The sequence below is a fragment of the Macaca nemestrina genome, chromosome 6, assembly GCF_043159975.1.
Source record: "Macaca nemestrina isolate mMacNem1 chromosome 6, mMacNem.hap1, whole genome shotgun sequence".
In the NCBI taxonomy this organism is placed as follows: Eukaryota; Metazoa; Chordata; class Mammalia; order Primates; family Cercopithecidae; genus Macaca; species Macaca nemestrina.
Window position 1 is genome coordinate 42,420,373 of NC_092130.1, and position 18,891 is coordinate 42,439,263.

Here is an 18,891-nt window from a genome sequence, read left to right on the forward strand (position 1 = left end):
GTTCAGCCACTATTCTTTGAATATTGTCTTCCCTCCATTCTATTATCTCTTTTTTTTTTTTTTTTTTTTGAGATGGAGTCTCCCTCTGTCGCCCAGGCTGGAGTGCTGTGGCGCGATCTTGGCTCACTGCAACCTCTGCCTCCCAAATTCAAGCAATTCTCCTGCCTCAGCCTCCTGAGTAGCTGGGATTACAGGCATGCACCACCATGCCCAGCTGATTTTTTATTTGTATTTTTAGTAGAGACAGGGTTTCACCATATTGGCCAGGCTGGTCTGGAACTCCAGACCTTGTGATCCTCCTGCCTCAGCTTCCCAAAGTTCCGAAAGTGCTGGGATTACAGGTGTGAGCCACTGCGTGCGGCCTTTTTTTTTTTTTTTTTTTTAGACGAAGTCTCGCTCTGTCACTAGGCTGGAGTGCAGTGGCGCAATCTCGGCTCACTGCAACCTCTGTCTCCTGGGTTCAAACGATTCTCCTGCCTCAGCCTCCCCAGTAGCTGGGATTACAGTCATGTGCCACCATGCCTGGCTAACTTTGTATTTTTAGTAGAGATGGGGTTTCACCATGTTGGTCAGGCTGGTCTTGAATTCCTGACCTCGTGATCCACCTGCCTTGGCCTCCCAAAGTGCTGGGATTACAGGCTTGAACCACCGCACCCAGCCAGGTTGGTTTCTTTCTATGAAGGCCTAAAATAGGGATGTACACCTTCATGTTTTGGAGCTTCTCTGATGATGAACTTGGGGATTCAGAAAACATTAAATGCTTCTGTAAATTGTTATCTACTTTAGTGGAAAAGAGCAGTTAGGTGTAAATGTTTGGCAAAACATACAGCTGTAGTTAGACCACAATCTGTAAACATTGCCACAGAAAATGTGGTCTGAATGAAAGGTGCCTGAAGGCTGGGCATGGTGGCTCACGCCTGTAATCCCAGCACTTTGGGAGGCCAAGGTGGGAGGATATCTTGAGCCCAGGAGTTAAGAGACCAGCCTGGGCAACGTAGTGATAATACGTCTCTACAAAATATATATATATATAGCTGGGCATGATGGTGCATGCTTGTAGTCCCAGCTACTTGGGAGGCTGAGGTGGGAGGATTGCTTGAACCTGGGATATTGAGGCTGCAGTGAGCTATAATTGGGCCACTGGACCCCAACCTGGGAGACAAAGCAAGACCCTGACTCAAAGGGGGAAAAAAAGGTGTTGAGAAGCAACCTAGCTGGTCAAATGATAGGAAGGCTCAAAAGCCTAGAGCCTCTAAGGAACAGGGAGGGTATAAAAAATGGTGAGACCCTCCTGCCTAGATTTCTGGTTAAAAAGGCAGCAGAAAGTTCATAATTTTGTGAAGGTCATAATCTCACTGAATCTCTGAGCACTTTTTTCTTTCCCCTATATGGACACAGGCAGAGGGAAGAAGAGAAAGGGATATTTATTCTTTGTTATGCATTTATTTTTAACAATAAAAGTTCTGACTGTGGAAAAAATATTTAGCTGATTATAGGAATTTAATAAAGAAGCCAAAACAAATTAGTCTTATAGCTGATGATAGTATTGGCTTACATTATTGTCATACACTGAATTCTAAGTTATCAGGCCAAATATGTGGACTTGGCAAAGATGAGACTTACTGTCAATTGTTCCAGCTCTCCAAACTGGATGTGACTGGCACCAGTGGCCATATGAGTGAATATAGAAGCTGAAATCCACATTATGTTAACTTTGGCTCTATTCCACCAAAAGATTTTATTCCAGAGATACATGAGATGAAGCTTTTCCAGGGCAGAGATCGTGATCATGTACCCTAGCACAGTGCCTGACCCATAATAGCTGCCCAAGAAGAATGTGTTGAATAAGTAAGTGGCACAAAGGTTATTCTGGGTTACTAAGATCAGAACAGTATTTGCCATTATTTTGGAGGTTGGCGTGGGATTTGTACACCCTGGAACAGTTTCTTCTCTTTGCAGCTAGTGATATTTTTCTGTTTATGAAAAACACACATTCTTGCACACTGGCACAATGGTCCTGGGCAAAGTGGCACAGAAAGATTTCCACTCCATTTCTTGGAAGAGCCAGAGCCAGCAATACATCTCTCTAATGGTGAGTTGCTTCTCTTTTATCAGAGGATTTAAATTTGATGTGTTTTTAGTCCTTCCTTAATTCCCAGTAGAGGAGACTACCTCAAGGAGGAAATTAATTAGCTGAGTTTGACTGAATTTGATAGCATTTTACTGCTCTGTGAGGATCAAGAGTAGTCACAATCTCATCTCCATTTGCACTTGTTTTTCCCTGTACACAAGATTGCATGTAATGATGGCTTCCTATCTGTATTTATAGTCATGTCTTGTTCTACAAATGGGCAGTATAAATATGCTTCTAATTGGGGAAGAGGTGTGCTTGTATTTATTGTAACTTACAAGGCTCAGAAGATCTTAAAACCAGCACCGAGAGTTTGGGGGAATTCTTAGTGGTTCTTGGTTTTCATTTACAAATAGATAGACAAAGATTTGGCAACTTCTGTCAAGAAAGGTTTTCACACCGGGCCTCATTCCTAGCAATAAAAATCCAGATATGAAAGCAAGACATTTTCAGATTGTTCTTGAGGCCTCTGAATGCAGTATAGGAGAGGGAACCGAAAAAATTATAGTATATGGCTAATAAAGCACTTTTATGCATACCAATTTATTTAAGTCTTAGTTTCCCTATTTGACTGATGGGGACTCTAAGGTACAACTAAGTTAAGTAACTTGACTAGAGTCACAAGGCTAGTAACAGAGCTTGGAATGTTTGTTGTATCTATTTTACTTTTAAATGATATAATTGGTGGGGACAGAATATATCTTTTTGGCTTTTCTGGCTAGGGTGGCTCCAGTTTCTTATTAACATTGTATTAAGAAAGACAAGGCAGTCTTGACTGAACACAAGTTAATCCTTATCCTAGTACTCAAACAGCCTTGCTCAGGGAGATCAGTAAGGGTAAGGAGGACACCTGATTAAAAGTTTCCTTACTGATGGTGCAAGGGATGGGCTCAACATCCTGCTACATCTGGAAGAGCTGAATTCAGTCAAACTCATGTAAAGGAGGGAAGAAGCCATTTACATTCTCTGTGAATAATGAGGGCATTATTAGCCATCTGTAAAGTAACCGCAGAGACAGAGAGCTACTTCCCGACTTCAAGTCTCATTCCAGTGACACTGGTGACCTTGGGGAGACAGATATGCTGAGGTCCTCTCTGGCATCTAGAATGCAGTCCAGGTTGTAGCAAAGATACATTCCTTCTACGGTGATGTGACTCACGACCTTACTTCTGAGAGGCATAATGTCCCTGTTCAGATGAGCTGGATAGAATGCTTGTTTTCTAGGCTTAAAAGTCATCTTGCAAATAAATAACAATCTTATCTTAAGCAGCAATTTTCCTGGCATGGCCTCATCTCCAGAGGGAGTCTTAGAAACACAAAAGCTTAGTCTATACCAGTCACTTCTCATCCTGGCCAAATAGCTATCACAAACGCTATTTTTGACTCTATTGATATATTGAAATGTGACGTTTCCATCTACAGGTGAAGAATTTGTAGGAAAAAAGACAAAGTGATGTAATTTTGAAGTATTCTTTTAGTGAGGTATTTTCTCGTCTCTGTAACAAACAGAATTGCTGTTCTTTGCTGTAGGGGCTGTCCTGTGCCATAAAGCATGTTTACCAGCATCCATGACCTTCACCCACCAGCCAATAGCTGATTGTCTCCAGTGGTGACAATCAAAAATGTCTGCATTCAACAGATCCTGAATTCAGAAGGAAAAAAAATGTTTAAAAAAACCCAAAAATGTCTGCACACATGGTCCCCCAAAATTGTCACAGTTGAGAAACCACTGTTTTAACTGAAGCAACAAGATATTACAAAAGAAATCATCTTCTTCCCCCCATCCACCAAAAAACTAAAGTGTTCTGAGATAGACCCCCTCTAGAAATTTCAGAGGATTTAGACAAAGCAGGTAGATTAAATACTCACAGTTATTTAGTTATAAATGGCCAAATCAGAATTATTGAGGACAATGTCTTTGGAGACTGTTGCTGGTGAGCTGTGATTCTTACCACAGGTGCCTGCCTACCTTTTACCTCAAGTTGAGGCAGTGGGCCTTCAATCGAACTGCTCAGAGCACTTGACCTGTGCCTCTTGCAGTCCGAGGGGCACTGTGGGCCTGTGTCTGACTCCCATAGGCTGGTGGCTGTTTTGGCAGCAGAGTGGAGGAATGTTGAATATGCACTGGAATTAGCCTGTACTCTCAAGTTTGTTCGGGCAAGAGGTGCATGAGAGCTTCCTGTGGACCAGGTGTGAACCATACAGAGCTGCCACTAGGCTAACACAGCAGCACCTTGAGAAAAAAGCTCTCCTTCGTCCAGATTCTTTGCTTCCATCTATTGGGAAGTAGTCGTTGTAATTTAGTTTGGACAAAATACTTTACTGCCACCTGCTGGAAAAACATCAAAATAAATAACATACAAAACTACAGTGAGGATGATGTGAATGGCACCCCCTAGGGTACGGAGTGCACAACCTTGTCCCACAATAAAGGGTCGCTTGCAAATGGAGGAGTGTGAGTCATCTCAGGTCCTATCTGACAGGGCCTTTACAGAGATGCCCAGGTTTCAACAGACAAGTAGTTGGAGGTGTGTGGAAAGAAGTAAAGAACTACCAAAATAGCTTTACACTTAGACCAATAGAATTATGGGGGAGAAACCATCAGAGAAGGGGGATGGTGGTGGCCTCTGAGGTATCCATGAAAAAAAGGTCAGCTTTAAGCATCTACCTTGCCCAGGGAATGTCAAACCATCATACAAAGTTAACAACTTTCCTGCTCCTTTTTCTCCCTGTGTTCCCCAGATTTGGTTATGGTTAGTTAAGCTGGGAGGAGAAAGACTAGGCAGGTTAAAGATGACTATGGTCCCCTCTTTGGGGCAAGCAATGAGACAACTGTTCCCAGCTGAAAAAGAGGAAAACATTTCACTCTTCGTGACTCAATGACAATAGGACTCTATTCCTAAGGAGACCACAGAACCCCTAAAAACTCATGGAACCTGCCTGAGTTTTCAATTAGGTACATGACAGATCTACTCCCACTGCACAAATTGAAAGGCATGGCAAAAGACACAAAATAAAAGTTTGTTTTGAATTATAGCCCATGTGCTCCCTATGTTGAACATACTGTTTTTATATTATCAAGTGGGATCTAAAGAATATATCTTCCAAGGATATGTTCTGGAGTTCTTGAGGGGGAAAATGGTCACTGATCAATTCATTTGTTTTTTAAGATCCCATACTTTGTGGGTAGGGTATAAAAATGCAAGGGATGCCAGGGACGGTGGCTCATGCCTGTAATCACAGCACTTTGGGAGGCTGAGGTGGGAGGACCACTTGAGGCCAGGAGTTCAAGACAGTCCTGGGCAACATAGGGAAACCCATCTCTAAAAAAATAATAAAGTAGCTGGGCATGGTGGCATGTCCCTGTAGTCCCAGCTACTCAGGAGACTAGGGTAGGAATGCTGCTGGAGGTCAGGAAGTTGAGGCTGCATTGAGCCATAATCCAGACACTGCACCCTAGCCTGAGTGACAGAGCAAGACCTTGTCTCACACACACATACACACAAAAAGGCAAGGGAATCCTTCCCTCTGGGAGCTTACATCTTAGGTTTCATACTCAGAGCAAAGTATTTATTACAGTCAGTTATGTCAACAAGAGCCTGTGTTGCATATGTAGGGCAGGCTGAGGAAATTTTTAACTCTCTTTGGATTTACTCTCAAGACTTTTACTCACTTATGATAAAGCTTTTGAAGCAATCATATTGCTTCTCTTCTCCAAGCATGGAATCACAGGTAAAGCTTTCATTTAAGATATTTAAAGAGAGATACAAGGCTAAATGCACAGGCTGCACCTTCACTGGGCTGCTCTGAAATCAGGCTCTGTTGATCCTGTTTGGCAGATTTGGAAAGTTTTATTTCACTTCACTCAAGTTTAATCAGGCTCCGATAAATTAACTTGGATAAAACAATTCAACCCAGTGAACAGTGTCCGATTTGTAAACCATGATATGAATTTATTGACAAAAACTGTACAGCTAGTATAACTAGTCCTAGTCATATGCCTTGGACAATCGCTTCTTATTGGGTATGCAGATTTATTCGAGAGACTCCCAGAATGATGGAAAGGCTACTGGCTGAGTTTGGAATCAGAGTATGGGCCTTTGTATGCTCTTAAAGGAGATCCAGAATGTAGGTTTACTAGGATATAAACTCCACGAAAGCAGGGATTTACTGATGTGTCTTAAGAGACTAGAACATAGTAAGCATTCACTAAGTATCTGTTGAATGAGTGAGTGAATCTGAATTCAGATTTAACTGCCCTGAGAGTAAGTGTTGGTTCTGGTCATTAGAATCAGTTGACTCATTCCTGGACAGAGTTCCTGGGAACCTCATAGAACATTCTTATTCAGATTCTTCTGGTTTTAGACTCTTTATGGACCCCACCCTTCGGTTATGACGGCATCAACTGGGTATGTGACACTTAGGTTACAGGTGGGTTAGTCTCTCTGATGAAATGTGGGAGACACTCTGGCCTCTGTAGCCCATTTACATATCATTTCATAGGTTGACTTTATTTTTTTCAAATCTTGTCCCAAGTTCTATGAGGGTTCTTGTTTTACATTTTTCAGGTTACCGACTTCCAGCTCAGGCAGGTAAGGGACAACTGAATTGTGGTGGCTGCTATTTTTTGTGCAGGTGTTGATCTACCCGCCGTCAAGGAGGCCAAATGGAAGATCTCAAAGCCCTTAACAGACTATAGCAAATAAGAGATTGGCTGAATATTCATACCTTTGTGAGCTCAAGGGAGTTGTAGGGTTGGTCTGGGTAGCTATACAAGTAAGTACCAACTCTCAAGTTCAGAGAGCTCATTCTTTCTGCCTCCTTTCAGCTCTGCCTCCGGAGCTGGCTGATTTTAGTATACGAAGCTCCAAGTGAGCCCGCAGCCTGTCGACTTCCACAGTCCCAGACTGTCAAGGTACCGAAGCCTTACAGTTCTTTCTGGAGTCTAGGTCAGGTCCTTAGGTGAAGGGGTAGGGTGGGGGCAGGCAGGACGCAGGTGCAGCCCCGTGGTACCGGACCTAACTCACATCTCTGGGAATGGGAACGGGAGTCACCGCTTAGGCCTCTCCCTGCGGTTTTCGGTTCAGGTCTCTGTGCTCCTCACCTGGATATGGGGGCCCCGGGTTTTTCTGGCCGCCTGCAGGGAGGGGCATGGCTTCCTCTGCAGAGACCAGAAGCGATCTCTGTGTTCCGGATTTTCCCTTTATCTTTCCTACTTCCTCTCCCCAGTGTCCTCTCTGCTTCCCAATCTCCCAAATCGAGGATCCCACAACCCGCCCTGGGCCCGCGCCTGGCTGCTCGCATCCTAACTCAGGAGCCCAAATGGTGGGAGAGGAACCGCGGTCCTCAAGCCTGCAGGACCCAGGGCCGCGGCCCGGAATGCTGTGGGGGTGGGGACCCTCGCCGCCCCGCCCCCGCCAGCGGCCCGCCCCGCCCCCTCCCACGCACGTCACGTCCGGCCCGGCCTCCGCCCGCCAGCCGCTCTCCTCCCGCTCGCCGTTAGGGAGGCTCTGCACCTCAGCCGTCGCCTCTGTCGCCACTCCGGCCCCCTCTTCCGCGTCTCCGCCGCCACCACCGCCGGGGATATCCGGGGGTCGCTTACCGGGCTGGCCTCGCGCCACAGCCGTAGCTTTAACCTCCTGTCAGCGGCCGCCCCAGGAAGAGGCTTCCCGGCCGCGGAGCCACTTGGGGCCTCAGTTCTCGCCCTCTTGCGGTCCCCGCGGGTCCTGGAGAAGCGGCCGCGGCCAGGGAACGGGGCATCGCGGTTCCAACGGTAGGTAAACGGGCGGGTACCCGGATCTGCGCATGCGCGGGTTGCAGGTCGCCGAGGCCCTTCGCCGCCTGTTGCCCCCCAGCACCGCCTCCCACCCGCGCCTGCTCCCGGGCGTTGCGTTTCGGGGTGTGGAGGACTACAGCAGGTGGGGCGTTCCGTGGAGAGGGCCCCCTTTCCACTGGAGAAAGAGGAAGATGAAGCCGTGCCGGGGGGGTGTGGCAGCCTTGGATTTGCAGCGGCTGCAGTGCCGTGAGCGGGCGTGCCCCTCACCTCCAGCCCCTCCAGAGTAGATGGCGCGACACCCCACGTTTCTTTGCTGACCTATCCTGCCCGCTGGCGCTGCGCCTCTTCCCCGCCCACTTCCTTCATACTGGGCAGTGAAGTTGATATAGAAGAAAAAGGAGTGTGGTTTATTCTGGGCTCAACTGCGCCCCTTTTTAAGGTCACGTGAGATGAGTGGTTGCAGACTTCCTTAAATCGCTCAGAGAATATAGCCAAAATTGGGCTGTTGGTGCACTAGGGGCCTTGTCTAGAATGCGCTCTGCATAGGCCAGGCTGGAGGGGGACACTTTGTATAACATTAGGGTTCACGTGGCACGCCTGGTTTCCTAGATGAGGTTGTAGGAAATGGAATCGGTTGGCACATGTGCGCAGTGGGAAATTGTTAAGCCCTTTTTGTTTGTAATCAGTTGAAATCAAACTGACTTTTAGAAAGATGGTGGATTATTTCATTTGGTTCCCCGTTTCGCCTTCTAATCAATGAAAAAAGTTGGGCATTTACTTTGAAGGATCTTATGATCTAAAATGGTAGCCAGAATCATTACCAATAGTAATGCAGACTATTAATATTAACTGGGGTGCACCTGTTTAGAGAGACAGACATTAAAGGGTGGTTTTGAATTATTTGTCTTTTTAGAGCTGGATTAGTGTGAGGCTATTTTCAACTCTCCTTTTTTGGTAACCTTGAAATGCTTGTTGGCCTGGTTTTCTCACAGGTACTGTGCATTTACTAAGTGCTTGTTGATGGAATTGAATGAACTGATAATAATTTGTATATCCACTGGGAGCCCCTTCTTTTTTTTTTTCTCCTTGAGACAGCGTTTCGCTCTGTCGCACAGGCTGAAGTGCAGTGGAGCGATCTTGGTTCACTGCAACCTCCTCCTCCCGGGTTCAAGCGATTCTCCTGCCTCAGCCTCCTGAGTAGCTGGGGCTACAGGCGCCCGCTACCACGCCCGGCTAATTTTTGTGTTTTTGGTAGAGACGAGGTTTCACTATGTTGGCCAGGCTGGTCTCGAACTTCTGACCTCAAGTGATCCGCCTGCCTCAGCCTCCCAGAGTTCTGGGATTACAGGCGAGTCAACGTGCCTTGCCCCCTTCTTACTTTTTTAATCCGTGCTGCTTTTAAAGTTGGAGTAATAGTTTCTCCAATTTAATATTATTACTAATTTAGACACCTGTGTGACACAGCTTACGTTCTTGGAAAATGTAGAAGGGCGTATTGCAGTGGCATAATTCATTGGGTGGTGTAAATGTTAGTGTGTTTTTTATTAGAATGTCATTGTTTTAGGACAGAAAATGGCTGAAATGAATCTGTTAACTTGTCAATGTTTCCCCACCAATAAAATAACTGCTTTTATAATCATTTATTAATAACCTCAATCCATCGCTGCATAGCTCCTCCATCATCGTATACAAATTTTAAACTTGGGGACTATAATAGTATAAATTACTGTTTTTTGTTTGTTTGTTTGTTTGTTTTTTTTGAGACAGAGTATCACTGTCGCCCAGGCTGGAGTGCAGTGGTGCAATCCCAGCTCACTGCAACCTCTGCCCTCCAGGTTCAAACGATTCTTCTGACTCAGCCTCCCGAGTAGCTGGGACTACAGGTGCTTGCCACTGCGCCCGACTGATTTTTGTATTTTTTGTAGAGACGGAGTTTTGCCGTGTTGCCCAGGCTGGTCTCAAACTCCTGACCTCAGATAATCTCCCTGCTTCTGCCTCCCAAAGTGTTGGGATTACAGGCGTGAGCCACCTTGCCCAGCCTTACGTTCAATTTTTTTTTTTTTGGGGGGGGATGGAGTTTCGTTCCTTTTGCCCAGGCTGGAGTGCAATGGCACTATCTCAGCTCACCGCAACCTTCGCCTCCCCGGTTCAAGCGATTCTGCTGCCTCAGCCTCCTGAGTAGCTAGGATTACAGGCATGTATCACCACGCCCGGCTAATTTTGTATTTTTAGTAGATACGGGGTTTCTCCATATTGGTCAGGCTGGTCTCGAACTCAGGTGATCCGTCCACCTCAGCCTCCCAAAGTGCTGGGATTACAGGCGTGAGCCACTGCGCCGGGTACATTCAATTTTTTGAGGACCTGCCTTACTCCACAGCACCTGTACCATTTTATGTTACCACTAGCAGTGCACAAGGGTTCCATTTTCTCCACATCCTTGCCAACAGTTGTTATTGTTTGCTGGTTGGTTTGTTTGACAATAACCTTTTTGGATTTTATTGTGGTTTTGATTTGCATTTTTCTGAAGTCTAGTGACAGACTTCTGCTTATTGACCTTTTGTTTGTCTTCTTTAGAGAAATGTCTATTCAGACCCATTGCCCATTTTTGAATTGGGTTTTTTTTTTTGTTGTTGAGTTGTAGGTGTAGCTATTGTTTTTGAATTTATTTTCTAAATGAGTTAAAAGACCTAGCATTTCTGAAAATGAATACTCGATTTTCAGAGTATTAGAAGTAGAACATTTCTGTTTTACAGGTTATCCATCCAGTTGTTAAAAGAAAAATTTACCTGACCAGGTGTGGTGGTGCACACCTGTAGACCCTTGTACTTGAGAGGCCGAGGTGAGAGGATGAACCCAGGAGTTTGAGGCTAGCCTGGGCAATATAGTAAGACGTTGTCTCTAAAAGAAAGAAAAAAATTTTAAAAAGCCTTCTTAAATTTAACAGAGTTTAATTGAGCAAAGAATGATACACAAATTGGGCACCCTTCCCAACCTAGAATATGTTCAGAGGGACTTCAGGTTTGCCATGTGGTTGGATAATAATTATGAACAGAAAAAGGAAAGTGACATACAGAAAATAGAAGTGAGGTACAGAAACAAACTGGATTGGTTACAGCTCAGCATTTGCCTTATCTGAACATGATTTGACAGTTGCCCACCTTTGACTAAAACTCTGTGATTGGTGTAAGAGTAGGTTACAGTCTCTACACATCCAGTTAGGTTACAGTTTACTAGGTATGAGAAACTTTTGGGCCGAATTTAAAATACGGAAGCAGCTTTAGGCTAAATTAAATTTGACACAGTGAAGAGGCTGCTTTTATATCTGAAAATCGTTTTCAGTTACTTAGTGTTAATAGATCTATATTTAGGTCTTGACTAGAAATATATTGTACCAAGAACTTATTTCCATCACATCAGTGTTAGGAAGGTGCATACATTAAGTGAAGACTATATTTTCATCAATGAAGTCATTCCTTTTTTTTTTTTTTTTTTTTTTTTTGAGACAGAGTCTTGCTCTGTCGCTCAAGCTGGAATGCAATGGCATGTGATCTTGGCTCACTGCAACCTCCGCCTCCCGAATTCAAGTGATTCTCCTGCCTCAGCCTCCCAAGTAGCTGGGATTACCGGCACCCATCATCACGCCCAGCTGATTTTTGTATTTTTAGTAGAGACAGGGTTTCGCCATGTTGGCCAGGTTGGTTTTGAACCCCTGACCTCAGATGATTCGCCCACCTCAGCTTCTCAGAATGCTGGGATTACAGGCATGAGCCCACTGTACCTGGTTTTTTTGTTTGTTTGTTTGTTTTTAAATAGAGATGGAGTCTCCTGGGCTCAAATGATCCTCCTACTTTAGCCTCTCAAGGTGTTGGGATTACAGACAAGAGCCACCGTAGCAGGCTAATGAATATATTCTTATGAAAGAACTTTCCTTTGTTTATAAAGTGTTTTGTAACATGGCTAGGAGTGGAGGAGGGGGTTACTTGATTAAGAAAAGGGAAGTGGCCGGGCGCGGTGGCTCACGCCTGTAATCCCAGCACTTTGGGAGGCCGAGGCGGGCGGATCACAAGGTCAGGAGATCGAGACCACGGTGAAACCCCGTCTCTACTAAAAATACAAAAAATTAGCCGGGCGCGGTTGTGGGCGCCTGTAGTCCCAGCTACTCGGGAGGCTGAGGCAGGAGAATGGCGTGAACCCGGGAGGCGGAGCTTGCAGTGAGCTGAGATCGCGCCACTGCACTCCAGCCTGGGCTGGGCGACAGAGCGAGACTCCGTCTCAAAAAAAAAAAAAAAAAAGGAAAAGGGAAGTATGGTATGTGTATATGAACCTGACCACAGTCGGTGTTCGCCAAGCCGTAGAAAGGTTAGGGGTTTCTATAAGAGAGGCAGTAGGTTAATATGTGAGTAGCCAACTTTGATTCAAAATGGAAATAATAAAGGGTATTTGGAATGTAATGTAATAAAGGCTGTTTTTTTTTTTTTTGTTTGTCTGTTTGCTTGTTTTCTTTATTTTGTGGGACGGAGTCTTGCTCTGTTGCCCAGGCTGGAGTGCAGTGGTGCGATCTCAGCTCACTGCAAGCTCCGCCTCCTGGGTTCACGCCATTCTCCTGCCTCAGCCTCCCCAGTAGCTGGGACTACAGGTGCCCGCCACCACCACGCCTGGCTAATTTTTTGTATTTTTAGTAGAGACGGGTTTCACCGTGTTAGCCAGGATGGTCTCAATCTCCTGACCTCGTGATCTGCCCGCCTCAGCCTCCCGAAGTGCTGGGATTACAGGCGTGAGCCACCGTGCCTGGCCTAATAAAGGCTATTTTAATGTACCAACTCATTTCACACATTACACTAAATAGATAGTAGTATTGAATTTACAAGAATTGTCAGCTGGGCGTAGTGGCTCACACCTGTAATCCCAGCACTTAGGGAGGCTGATACAGGTGGATCGCTTAAGTTCAAGACTGAGTTCCAGACCAGCCTGGGCCACATGGTGAAACTCTGTCTCTATAAAAACCACAAAAATTAGCCAGGCATGGTGGTGCACGCTTGTAGTCCCAGCTACTTGGGAGGCTGAGGTGGGAGGATCTTGACCCTGGGAAATCGAGATTGTGGTGAAGCTGGGGCTGCGGCGAAGCCGAGATTGTGCCACTGCACTCCTGCCTGGGCGATGGAGTGAGATCCTGCCAGAAAAAAACAACAACAAACAAAGAGAATAACTTATTATCAGATTATTAATCAGATATTTATTTAGCTCCTAAGTGCCAGAAATACATTGAGGAGCAAAACCCAAGTAGTCATGTGGCTAATGGTTGCATAACAGTAAATTTAGTAAAAGTCATTGAACACTTGAATCTGGTGAATTTTAGTGTGTAAATTATACATTAATAAACCTATTTTTTAAAAAAAGCCCACTGGTGGACTTGTAGTGAGCTTGTACTCTGTTGGTAGAAACAGCCATTAAACAAACACGAAATGAATATGTAATAAAACTTGTGGTAGGCAAGGCTCACAGTGGCTCACACCTATAATCCCAGCACTTTGGGAGGCCAAGGGTGGAGGATCACTTGAGCTTAGGAGTTTGAGGCCAGCCTGAGCAACATAGGGACACTCTCTCTTTACAAAAAAAAAAAAGGCCAGACATGGTGGCATGCTCCTGTAGTCCCAGCTACTCAGGGGGCTGAGGCAGGAGGATTGCTTGAGCTCAGGAGTTTGAGGCTGCAGTGAGCTATGGTCGTGCCATTATATTCCAGCCTGGGGTACAGAGTGAGACCCTGTCTCAAAAAACAAAACAAAAAACTTGTGATGAATATTTTGGAGCCAAGGAATGCTACAGCCTAGATAAATTAATAGGTGAGACCATTAAATTGAGTGGGTTGAAGAAAGCCTCTCCAGGGCTGGGACTTGAGCTGATTATGGGAAGGAGGAAGCTTGGGAGAGTGTTTCAGGTCAGTGAACTAGCAAGTATAAAAGACCTAGGTTGAGGAAAATGTGGTACACTGACAAGATAATGACATTTACTAGATTTCTACTAGAGAAGGAAATATTGCAAGTCTTTTATGCCTCCGCCTCCCAAAGTGCTGGGATTACAGGCGTGAGCCTCCGCACCCGGCCCATGCCTGGCTAATTTTTGTATTTTTTGTAAAGATGGGGTTTCACCATGTTGACCAGGCTGGTCTCGAATTCCTGACCTCAGGTGATCCGCCTACATTGGCCTCTCAAAGTGCTGGGATTATAGGCGTAAGCCACTGCGCCCAGCCTAATTTTGTATTTTTAGTAGAAATGGGGTTTCACCATGTTGGCCAGGCTGGTCTTGAACTCCTGCCCTTTGGCGATCTGCCCACCTCAGCCTCCCAAAGTGTTGGGATTATAGGTGTGAGCCATAGCACTTGGCCGTTTTTTGCATATTTTATGGTTAAAGTTCACAATCTAGTGGGGAAGATATAGAAACAAAGTTTAACCACTGCTTTTTTGTTCATGTACCAGCTTCCCTTATTTATTTATTTATTTTTTCCAGTTTTTATACAAGTCTGTGCAAAAAAAAAAAAAGTTTTAATCTCAGGAGACCTATTTGGCTAGACCAAATTGTAGAATTACTCATAATACCCCTTACCTGAAAAAAATGAAGTGTATTGTAGTTTTGTATTAACGAGCTATGAAAAATGATAAGCTAGTCTTCTTACTCCTATCAGTCTGGTAGGCCTTGCCTGTGTATGTTTTCTGTGGAGAAAAGGTGAAAGGTTACTAGAGTGGAGGAGTCTTGAAGAATCAAAATTTGTCAAAACTGAGATGATATGCACACACAACTGACTAGAACATGCATTATCTAATACATATATTTTATTTATTTGAGATGGAGTCTTGCTCTGTCACCCAGCCTGGAGTGCAGTGATGCAATCTCGGCTCACTGAAGCCTCCACCTTCTGGATTCAAGGGATTCTCTTCCCTCAGCCTCCTGAGTAGCTGGGACTACAGGTGTGTACCACCACACCCGGTTAATTTTTTTGTGTTTTTAATAGAGACGGGTTTCACCAGGCTGGTCTCGAACTTCTGACCTCAAATGATCAACCTGCCTTGGCCTCCCAAAGTGCTGAGGTTACAGGTGTGAGCCACTGCGCCGGACCTTTTTTAGATATTTTATATCATCTAAGTTACAGTGTTTTTTAGAAAGAGTCCATCATTGTGCTGATACTTTGGGGAGGCGCTGATTTAGTGAATAGTCACTTTGACTTAATAGAAAATCATGCAAATTAGTGGACTAGTGACTTTGGAGTGCCAGGGAGACCATGAGGTATCTGTGTTTAGACAGTTGAAGAAACTTCCCCAAGGATTACCTCTTGAAATAGCTGCCAGTAGTCATTTCTAGAGTTGTATATGGTTCACACATCAGCATTTAAAAAACAGAGAAGAGTGGTAGAGGAATGTTTAATCCTACTTAGGAAGGTATGAGGAAAGGTGACACTTTAAATGCTTGTCTCCTGAGTAAAGAATTAGCTTGTGGGCCGGGCGCAGTGGCTCATGCCTGTAATCCCAGCACTTTGGGAGGCCGAGGCGGCCGGATCACGAAGTCAAAAGATGGAGACCATCCTGGCCAACATGGTGAAATTAGCCGGGCGTGGGTGGCGGGCACCTGTAGTCCCAGCTACTCTGGAGGCTGAGGCAGGAGAATCACTTGAACCCGGGAGGTGGAGGTTGCAGTGAGCCGAGATTGCACTACTGCACTCCACTTCAGCTTGGTGACAGAGTAAGACTCTGTCCCTGCCCCCCCCCCAAAAAAAAGAAGCTTGTAATGAGCTAGAGCAAGATGGCTGCCAACAGGTTCCCTTTCCCAAATGCACTCCAAAGTCACTGGCCCACTAATCTGCATGATTTTCTATTAAGTCAAAGTGAGTATCTGCTAAATTAGCTCTTCCTCAAGGATCAGCCAATGATGGACCCTTTCTAAAAAACTCTAGTGTAGATGATTTATTTATGCAGGGGGAATGTCGATTAGATTTTAGAATAAGGAGATCAGTTAGAAAGATAGATGAGAGGATTTAGTCACAAGTGATTTTTATCCGTTTATGGGACTTTGTTACTTTTGTTCTGATTTGAATAGCTTGACATCATGATTGGAGGTTATAAGATAATTGACTGTGTCCATGAAACCCTTTTGAGAGTTTCTCAAAATTAGCCAAGCTGTTTACCAATAGATTATCTCCAGGAGTAACCACTTTTTATCTGAATACTTTGAATAAGAGAGGAATAATGAGCCATCTATGGGTGAAATGTGTTAGGTATAGTGATTGTAACCTGTGAAATATATGTGCTATATCTAGTACCACAATTTGACAACTGTAGTCCTACAAAATATGCTTGATTCCATTTTCCTTGTACTTTTGTGGAATCACCATGGAGGATTGTTCCTTCAAGTAATATGTTAAAGTGCACATAGATGAACAGATTCTTAGGAATAGGTATATTAATATTTCCCACATTATTGCAAGAAATAGATTATACTCTTTTTTGGTTTTATTTTTTAAGGCAGTGAAATTCCCACCCTTTTGAGCAATAGAGCCCTCTTTAATTTAAAAACTTTCTAGTCCTGAATTCTGTGTTAGTTATACTTTGTATCTGATAAATTACTTAATGGCAAAGTGACTATGAACTTAATAACAGATTTAATTGATTTGGTATTTTCCTGATTGTGTTAGTCCATTCTCCCACTGCTATAAAGAACTGCCAGAATAAAGAAAAGAGGTTTAATTGTTTCACAGTTCTGCATGGTTGGGTAGGCCCCAGGAAACTTATAATCATAGTGAAAGGGGAAACAGGCAAATACTGTCTGCTGTTATTATCTATAGTATTGATATTGGTGCTCTACCCCTTTTTAAAGGCCCCCACTACTGTTTTTAGTGGATATTTAAAGTGTAAAGATTCTGTGCTGTCAAGAAAGGTATGTTTCATTTGTCAAAAATCAGTTGATTGTAGATGCTGTTTTGGTTAATATAGCTCTGTAGTATATTTGGAAGTTGGCTAGTGTGATGTCTCCAGCTCTGTTCATTTTCTTCAGGATTGTTTGTGTTAGTCAGGGTTTTTATGTTTTTGTACAAAATTTAGGGTTGTTTTTTCTGTTTCTTTGAAGAATGTTGTTGGAATTTTGATGGGGAGTGCATTGACTCTGTAGACCACTTTGGTTTGTATGGATATTTCAACAATATTAAATTTTTCAGCCCATGGGGTGAAAAAGGGGTATGTTTGCTGGTATTATGTATGTGTATATTTGCATATGTAAATGAAATTGAATGGAATGCAAAAGTACCTTGAGTCCCTGTGGAACTTAGGTTGATAGCTGGTGTATGAAGGTACGCTTGCTTGAATGTTACCCAACTTTGTTGATAATTGGTGTTTAATTGCATGGTTTCTGGGCCAGGAGTAGTGGCTCATGCCTGTAATCCCAGTGATTTAGGAGGCTGAGATGGGAGATTTGCTTGAGCCCAGGAGTTTGAGGCTGCACTGAGCCATGATTGGGCCACTGTACTCCAGCCTGGGCAACAGGGTGAGACCTCGACTCAAAGAAAATATGTATGTATATATATGTGTATATATATAGACCTTTGTAATCACCGTTATCTCATGGTGAGGTATATGATGTAAAATTCAATGTCATTTCCTATTCCTCGTCAACAACACCATGCTAGGCAACTGTCACTTGTATTTAAAATAATTTTGCTGTTTGGGGCTGGGAGTGGTGGCTCATGCCTGTAATGCCGAGGTGTGCAGATCACCTGAGGTCAGGAATTCGATACTAGCCTGGCCAACATTGCGAAACCCCATCTCTACCAAAAAATACAAAAAAATTAGCTGTGCATGGTGTCACGTGCCTATAATCTCTGCTACTCAGGAGGCTGAGGCATGAGAATTGCTTGAGCCCAGGAGACAAAGGTTGCAGTGAGCTGAGATCGTGTCGCTGCACTCCATCCTGGGTGACAGAGTAAGACTCTTATCTCAAAAGAAACAAAAAACCGGCCGGGCGCGGTGGCTCAAGCCTGTAATCCCAGCACTTTGGGAGGCCGAGACGGGCGGATCACGAGGTCAGGAGATCGAGACCATCCTGGCTAACACGGTGAAACCCCATCTCTACTAAAAAAATACAAAAAACTAGCCGGGCGAAGTGGCGAGCGCCTGTGGTCCCAGCTACTCTGGAGGCTGAGGCAGGAGAATGGCGTAAACCCGGGAGGCGGAGCTTGCAGTGAGCTGAGATCCCGCCACTGCACTCCAGCCTGGGCGACAGAGCCAGACTCAGTCTCAAAAAAAAAAAAAAAACCAAAAAACCCTCTCTCTCTCCTTTCTCTCTCTCTTTGTATATATATATATGTGTGTGTGTGTATAATTTTGCTGTTTGGATTTATAACAGTATGCTTTTGGAAATACTTGGTTATTTTTAAAGTCCACACATTGTATTCTCTTGTGTCAGTCCTTTTATTGAACTGCTTTCTTTGCATTTTATTGATTCTATCTGCTAGGACATTTTATTAGAGTTCTTTGGGATATTTTCGTATGGTGCCTGCTGCTGTTTTCCTTTTTCTTTTTTAGAATGTAATATTGTAGTTTAGGTGTTGCATTCATTTTCTAGGACTTTCATGACAAATTACTACAAACTAGGTGGCTCTAAAATAATAGGAAGTTTTCTCTCACAGTTCAGGAGGGTAGAAGCCCAAAACGAAGTGTCCACAGGGCAGATTCTAGGGGAGAATCTTTCTTTGCCTCTTCCAGCTTCTGGTGATTCCTGGCATTTCTTGGCTTCTGGCAGCATAACTCCAGTTTCTCCCTGTCTTCACATGCTCTTCTTTCTCTCTGTGTGTCTCTGTGTATCTTGTCCTCTTATTATAAGGACACGAGTCATTGGATTTAGGGCCTGCCCTAAATCTAGGATGATTTCCTCTTGAGATCCTTAACTAATTATACCTGCAAAGACCTTATTTCCAGATAAAGTCACATTATGAGGTTCTGGGTGG

The 18,891-nt window shown here is 44.2% G+C and overlaps 1 protein-coding gene across 14 annotated transcripts in view; it reads left to right on the forward strand.

Moving 5' to 3' along the window:
- The first annotated feature begins 1,929 nt into the window (after window positions 1–1,929).
- LOC105467092 (family with sequence similarity 13 member B) overlaps window positions 1,930–18,891 on the forward strand; it is a 96,457-nt gene continuing 79,495 nt past the window's right edge. For 6 of the 14 annotated variants that reach the window (XM_071098373.1, XM_071098375.1, XM_011716464.3 and 3 more), the window contains exon 1: window positions 7,598–7,904. The gene's annotated coding sequence lies outside the window, so the exon portion shown is untranslated. Of the gene's footprint in view, window positions 2,093–5,844; window positions 5,864–6,497; window positions 6,724–7,596; window positions 7,905–18,891 lie in introns of those variants that run through there. The other 8 variants (XM_071098369.1, XM_071098374.1, XM_071098376.1 and 5 more) reach the window with 5 other exon arrangements.